Consider the following 7,536-nt stretch of genomic DNA (forward strand, 5'->3'; position numbering starts at 1 on the left):
TCCCGCACCTTCCCTCATTCCCCCCGCCCCTCTCCCGGCACCCAGGCGGGAGCGATGCTTGGGTGGGCCTTGGGTTCCACCGCTACGCCGCACTGGCTAGCCCGTTGGTGGCCGGGCCCGGCTTTCAGGGACTCCGAGCCTCGTTATCTTTCAATCCTGTTCACCTCCCATCGCCGACGCAAGCCCTGGTCTGTCTCCTCTCCTTTCGGGGAACCCCATGCCCTGCGCTCCGTGACTCATCCCCGTGCGCTGCCCTCTGACTCCCCCTGTCGCTTGATCTGGTGTTCTGGAACCGCTGCTCCATCTCCCCTCCGCCTTACCCCCGCCTCGGTTCCCAGCAGCCTTCCCAGCCGAGGTCGCATGTTCTGATCCCTCCAGCTCTGGCTGGGGAGACTTGGGTGGGGTGGGGACCCTCCGAAGCCACCCAGTAACACAAGCCTCTACCCTCCTTTCCGCCCCTATTTCTCCACAGCCTGGTTAATTGTAGGCTCTTGTGTGCAGGAGTTTAGCATCTGACTTAGATTCTTCCCCATTCATCACTTGGCTATCATCCCTCAGCACCTCTGCAGCCTTTAGTGTCCTCAGATATCCTACACTTATTAATTCTAAGGATCCTCACTGCCCATCAACCATGGACACCCACTCTTGCCCCACATGGGCTAATCACCCCAAACTGCTCAACTGCTCAGCTCCTTTTTTAAAAAGTTAAATTTGTTGGGGTGACATTGGTTAACAACGTTACATAAATTTTTACATTTCAAGTGTACAATTTTATAAATATGTAATCTGTATATTGCATTGTGTTTTCACCCACGAAAGTCTAGTCTCCTATCAGTATATATTTGACCCCCTTGACCCTCTTCAACCTCCCCCTCTGGTAATCATAACTGTTGTCTCTGTCTATGAGTTTGTTTGTTTCTTTTGTTTGTTCGTTTGTTGCTTTCTGTTTTATTTCCCACATGCGATTAAAATCATATGGTTCTTGTCCTTTTCCTTATGACTTATTTTGCTTAGCGTGATATTCTCAAAATCTATCCATGTTGTTGTAAATGGCAGTAATTCATCCTTTCTTATATGGCTGAGTAGTATTCCATTGTATATATATACCACAGCTTCTTTAGCCCATCATCCACAGAGGGACACTTAGGTTGTTTCCAGGTCTTGGCTATTGTAATTAATACTGCAATGAACATAGGAGTACGTATATCTTTATGAATAAATGTTTTTAAAATTTTCAGGTAAATACCAGAAGAGGGCTTGCTGGCTCATGTGGGAGCTCTAGTCTTAATTTTTTGAGGAACCTTCATAATGACTGTACCAGTTACATTCCCACCAGCAGTTCTTTTTTTTTCTCTATGAAGGGTTCTTTTTTCTCTATGTCCTCTGCAACACTTGTTATTTCCTGTCTTATTGATAATAGCCATTAACAGGTGTAAGGTGGCAACTCCTTGTGGTTTTGATTTGCATTTCCCTAATAGCTAGTGAAGTTGACTATCTTTTCATATGTCTGTTGGCTGTTTGTATGTCTTCTTGGGAAAAGTGTCTGTTCAGGTCCTCTGCTCATTTTTAAATTGGACTGTTAGTTTTTTGTTGTAGTGTGAGTTCTTTATGTATTTTGGAGGTATCGTTTGCAAATATCTTCCTCCATTCAGTTCGTTGCCTTTTTCTTTTGTTGATTTTTTTTTTTCTGTGCAGAAGCTTTTTAGCTTGATGTAGTCTCATTCATTTATTTTTGCTTTTACTTCTTTTGTTTTTGAGGTCAAGTTCACAAAAACCTTTCTGAGACCAAGGTCCATAAGTTTAGTACCTATGTTTTCTTGTGTGTATTTTATTGTTTCAGGTCTAATATTTAAGTTTTTAAATCATTTTGAGTTAATTTTTACACATGGTGTCAGATATCAAGCTAGTTTCATTCTTTTGCGTGTAGCTTTTCAATTTTCCCAACACCATTCATGGCGGAGGCTTTCCTTTCTCCATTGTATGTTTTTAGCTCCTTTGTCTAAAATTAGTTGCCCATATACATTTCCAGACTCTGAATTTTGTTCCATTGGTCTGCGTGTCTATTTTTTTTTTTTTTGCCATACCATAGTGTTTTGACTATTGTATCAGCTCCTTCTTTAAAACTCTTGTTTGTTATTAATGACTCTCCTAATTCTTTTCTGGCATTTCTGGCTTCTCTTTGTCTTTTTCTCCATTCACCCATTGTATTGGCATTGCTGGGAGTCCCATGCTCTCCCTGGCAAACTTCCCAAACTCCTGACTTCAGCTACATGTATTTGCTGATGACCCCCACAATAACATTGGTGCCCAGACCTGAGCCTTCCATGGAACTGCACCCTTACCATATCAAAAATGAAATTCACTTTTTCCTCCAAATTCAAATTTGCCTTCCTGTTTCCCCAGTCTTGCTTAGTGTCAGCCATTCATCCAGTGGTCCAAGTCCGTAATCTGAGAGTTATGCTAGATTCCTCCTTCCTTACCTACCCATCCAACAATCCTCTGGTCCTGTCCTGCGTTCTTCTTAAGCAACTCTTCCTTCCATGCCCTCCAGCCGCACTGCCACTGCTCTGGTTCATCATGTGGTGTCTTTCATTAGAAGTACTACAGCATTGGTACTTCTGTTTTGTTCTCATCCCATTTGTCTGCAATCCTGCAGAGCAGTCTTCCAATACATAACTCTGTTTATGTGCCCACATAGCTAAGAATTCTTCAGAGACCCTCTGTAGCCTAAAGTGAAAGTTCATTGGCATCATATATAAGGCCCTTCATAGATGTCCAGTTGTTAATACAATAGACCCAATGAAAGTTCCAGAATTGAAAATCTACCTCCATAAGTGGAAAGCAAGGAAAGACAGAAGAAGGAGGATTGAGAACTCCAGTCTGGTAATTTATAGAGTTTATTGATGGAAACTTACACATGAAGTGCATCTTAGGTGGTTACAAGATGAAGTGGATCCCCTGCTGCTTGTCAGGAGCCCAAGAATTATATAGGGTAAAGGAGGAGGGAGATAGTCACAGGTACTATCTACACCTGATTAAATTACTTTACAGGCTTGACCAGGTCAGGATAACAGCCTGTCCCAGGAGCCAGTATACAGTGGGGGGCAGGGAAAGTGCGATGGTTGATGTCAGAACAAACAATAATTATAATTAGACAGTCTTGAAGGGTGGTTTGCGGGAAGCAGTCTCCCTTCAGGCTCCGGTCCAGCTCACAGGTCCGGCAGCACTTGCCTCATGGAACAATTTCTCTTTCACACCCAGCTAAACCACCTCATGTCAGATGATATAGAAATAGCAAGTTATTTGTTTCCTCAAACATGCATACTTTTGCAAGTTTCCCTGTCTCTAAGTTTGGAATACCCTCCTCCTGGGTCTCCTGCTTAGCTCATCTTCATTCTTTAGATCTCAGCTCGTGTTATGGATTCTGTGACACCTTTCTTGATTCCCCAGCCAAATTTCTTTTTGCTGCTTTTATTTTTCTTGCCCCATATACTTTGTGTCATTATAGCACACATTACATTATATGTGCATATCTGTCTAAGGAAAAACCTCAGTTTTTTCTGAGGTTTTCCTGATGGATAAGGCTGAAAATTCCAAGTTTCTAATCATGGCTCAGTCGGTCTGGTGACCAGCACCCATCTAGGAGCCCACCCAGAGTCACCTAATTCAAACAAAAGTAAACGCTATCACCCAGAAAATTACAAGTGTTTCAGGAGCCCTGTGTCAGGAGCAGGGGACAGAGACCAACATATATTTTTTCCTATTATCTCACAATTTCTATCTGGCATCTTGGGACTATGTCTTCTATCATCATATCGCCAGACCTTAGTGAAATGTCTGCCTTTATAGTAGGTGCTCAATAAAAGTTTGTGAATGAATGAAATAATCATACCACCAGTTCGTGTGTCACTGTTATTTCATGAATGCTAAGTAGTCCATATAATAAAGTTATTAAAGCTGATGAGAAAGCATGAATTTATCCAATAATCAGATTGTAAATGAACTAAAAGACTTTGCCCATTATATTGCTTAGATAACTCATGGGATAAGAAATTCCCACAGCCCTTATGAAGATCTTACATTGGTTTTGAAAATGGTGATGGCCTTGTGAAAGAGAGAGAAAGTATGTGTGTTACAGGTTGGGCTTAGGGTTGGGGACAGGAAGGCAGCAGTAGTGACCAAATGATAGAGCACCTCCCTCAGCCCTTGCTGCTTTGTCCTTGGGGCTCAGTGAACAGTTTATCTTCCTGGTAAGGGACTGAAGTTCAGTACCTCAGGTTGGATGGGCATCTAGAAAGTACTAGAACTGCTGCCTTTGGTTTAAGAAAATGAAATATTCTGACCACTCTTCCCCAAGCAGGAATAATGAAAATGCATATCTCGTGTCCCTTTTTGCTTTCATTCTGTGATACCCAAACCTGCATTTCCAGATTAAATCTCTTGCCCTTTCTGCAAAATCCAGTGTGCTTTCAAGAGTCCTAAACTTGGCCAAGAAGTCAGCCTTCTGAGTCTCTGAGGTCACTACTCTTTAATGCAAGTACAAGTGTCAGACCCTGTCTCCCAGAGCACCCCCAGTACCCGGGCAGCAGGGTCTGGAGGGGCTTGTTACACTGTGGCACGAGCCACAGACTGGCTGAAATTTGCCTCATAACTGTTGAGCCCTGCTTTCAACGGTTTTTGTTTGTTCATGTGCTTTTTCAGTTTTTAGAGCTTCGTTGTCACAGGGCCCTGGTCAGGACTGCTCTGGTGAAGCATACTAAGTCTCTCTAACTTGGCATTCGAGGGAGCAGTTTCCCTGAGCTTCTCATGTAAATTCATCTAGTTCCCTTCAGCAACGACCTGGGACCTCAGGGTAAGGCTGCCCTGAGTCAGCTGCACCCCATCAGTTATTTATTTGTCATTTAGCTATATCTTAAAATCTTATACTATATTTATCTCTTTTATTATATTTATTTTATTTATGTATATTTATTTTTAGCTATTATTTATTATTTAGCTATTTTATTTTTATTTATTATTAATTATTTCTTAAAATCTTAAAATCAAGAATATTAAAAAATCACCATAGTAATAAGATTCTCTTAATTTAACTGCATTATTTCCTCTACAAAGGCTGGTCTGTTATCTGAGCCAATGGTAAGTGGTAGGCCAAATCGTGGACCAATTTCTGGAAGGAGCAATCTGGCTACTTCTCGGGCCTTCTCAGTCCAGGTGGGGTAAGCCTCTCTACCCAACTGGAATAGATGCATACAAAGACCAAGAGATACTTGAGGCCTTGTGATGGAGACATTTCAGTGAAGTCTACTTTGAGTTTCTCAAAGGGGGTGCCACCAACACTTTGGACCCCTGTTGGGGCACATGGTTCTTGCCTAGGGTTGTTGTGGGCACAGACTCTGCACCGTTCACATACCGCTCGGGAGATGTTAGAGAGCCAGGGGACATAGAAGTACCAGCCTAGAGTGGTTTCTAGGAAAGTGCGACCAAGGTGAGTCCTTTGGTGAAACTGCTTAACAGAAGCTGGAGCTAGGGTCCAGGGACTATAATTCGCCTGTCCTTGAACTTCCACCATCCACCAGGAAGGAGGTTCCCCTTTTTAGTCGTAAACCAATGAAGTGGCTGGGTTCAGGGTCCACATTACTTAGAGGTAGATATGCAAATTTTCGAGCATTTCTTGGTATCTGACCATCTGGTCATTGGTTAGCCAATATTGTCCTTTGTACTCCAGTAATGTTATTACTGAATGTGGTACTCGAACTGTCAGTTTTTGCCCCAGAGTCAGTTTGTCGGCCTCTGACACAAGGAAGGCCATGGCTGTGGGTGCTTGCAAGCAAGGTGGCCCGCCTTGGGTGACAGTCAAGCTGTTTGGAGAGATAAGCCATCTACTCCTCAATCTTGGACGGTACCAAGATCCTAGCAGTTGGGTTAAGACCCCTACTGCGACACCTGTACACTCCTGAACATACAGAAAGAAGGATTTGGTTAAGTCTGGGAGTCCTAGTCCTGGAGTGTTAGTGAGTGCCCATTTAATTTCTTCAAAGGCCTTCTGTTGTGTAGATTCCCAGAACAGGGGTTCCTGTTCTCCATGCTTTGTGGCTTCATAGAGGGGTTTGACCAGAATGGAGAAATTATGTATCTAGATTCTGCAGAAGCCAGCTGCTCCGGTGAATTTGCAAACTTGTCGCCGGTGGTAGGGATGGGAATTGAGCAGATGGTTTGTTTCCTTTCTGGGCCGAGTTGGCGTTGTCCCTGCAGCAGGTGGAAGTCAAGATATTTGACTCTTTCTTCGCAGATTTGAGCCTTCCTTTTAGAGACCTTGTAACCCTCTTTCCTGAGGAGATTGAGGAGTAGATGTGTTCCTTCCATGCATTCCTCATAGGTCTTTCCTCTTAAGAGGAGATCATCTACATACTAGAATAACGTACAGCTGTATTGATCTGCCAAGAAGGCCTTTAAATCCGAGGCTAGAGCTGTCCCAAAGATGGTCAGGGAGTTTTTGAACCCCTGAGGCAGTTGTGCCCATGTCAACTGGTCCTTGTCTCCGCTTTTAGGCCTTTCGCATTGGAAAGTAAAGATTGGCTGACTTCTGAATCTGCTGGCAACACTGGCTTTTTTTTCTTTTTCTTAACTGACCTTGGGAGGGTGCCAAGGCTCGGGCTAGGAGGACCCTACAGTTCTCCTCTAGGCAGACTTTCAACCAAGGGGGTCGAGTACAAACTATTGCCTCCCAAGAATCGACATAAGGGAATCGGTCTGGGTGGCCGGGTCGACCAGTAATGACATGGGAGACCTTTGCAATGACTTCCCTATCAAGGGCTCCCTCTGCTGGCCACCCAACGCCAAAAGAGGGCCAGTTGATCTCACAAAAGGTAAGGAGTTTCTGTGGGGTGAGTTTAACTCCATAATCTCCTGAATAACCCTTTTTGAAATTCTTAAGCATATAACCTAACACTGTCTGTTTGCTCTGTTGTCCACCCATCCTTCCACCTGTGGTCAGTGTTATACACTCACTCAGAGATTTGCTTCGCCCATCTCTGGCCACTTCCCTCACAGGCATCTTTTAGGTACCTCATAGCAATTGGTGGCTCAGTATAAACTCCCGACTCGGATCACTGGAGTAGACCCATCAGAGAGATCCATGACACTACCCTAAGCCGTATGAGGTTCGCCATGGAACTGTAGATAGGGGCTCAACTCGCGCTTCGTAGTGAGACCACGTCTCAAGCACACGCAAACACACACCAAATGCACTCCACCCTCTGCCCTATGTACCTGAGAGGTTACGGTTTCCTTTAACAAATGTAGAGTACTCAGGTGACCTTGGAAGTTGATCAGACTCCCATTCTGTCCTAGAGTGGACAGGCTGTTCCTGGGACCTGGGTCCTTACCATTCAGTCGGGTGGTGCTCCTGGGCTGGTTGCTGCACCTCTTTGGGTTCCGTTGTGCTCTGGGAGCCACCGCCCCAGTCCACTGAAAGAATCGTCCTCCCCTACAGACAATAGGTCTGCTGGCGCCAGGTGAACTCCGATTCTCCCATCA

General features: G+C 44.2%; 1 protein-coding gene and 1 long non-coding RNA gene across 2 annotated transcripts in view; one reads left to right on the forward strand and one right to left on the reverse strand.

Moving 5' to 3' along the window:
* Positions 1-259, reverse strand: part of NQO2 (N-ribosyldihydronicotinamide:quinone reductase 2) — a 24,015-nt gene extending 23,756 nt beyond the window's left edge. Inside the window, exon 1 of the mRNA XM_015587256.2 lies at positions 165-259. The gene's annotated coding sequence lies outside the window, so the exon portion shown is untranslated. The remainder of the gene's footprint in view (positions 1-164) is intronic.
* The window catches only part of LOC107195480, an 11,456-nt gene that overhangs the window by 698 nt on the left and 3,222 nt on the right, over positions 1-7,536 (forward strand). The gene's annotated exons all lie outside the window — the stretch shown is intronic.

Source organism: Pteropus alecto, unplaced genomic scaffold (assembly GCF_000325575.1).
Source record: "Pteropus alecto unplaced genomic scaffold, ASM32557v1 scaffold121, whole genome shotgun sequence".
Classification (NCBI taxonomy): domain Eukaryota; kingdom Metazoa; phylum Chordata; class Mammalia; order Chiroptera; family Pteropodidae; genus Pteropus; species Pteropus alecto.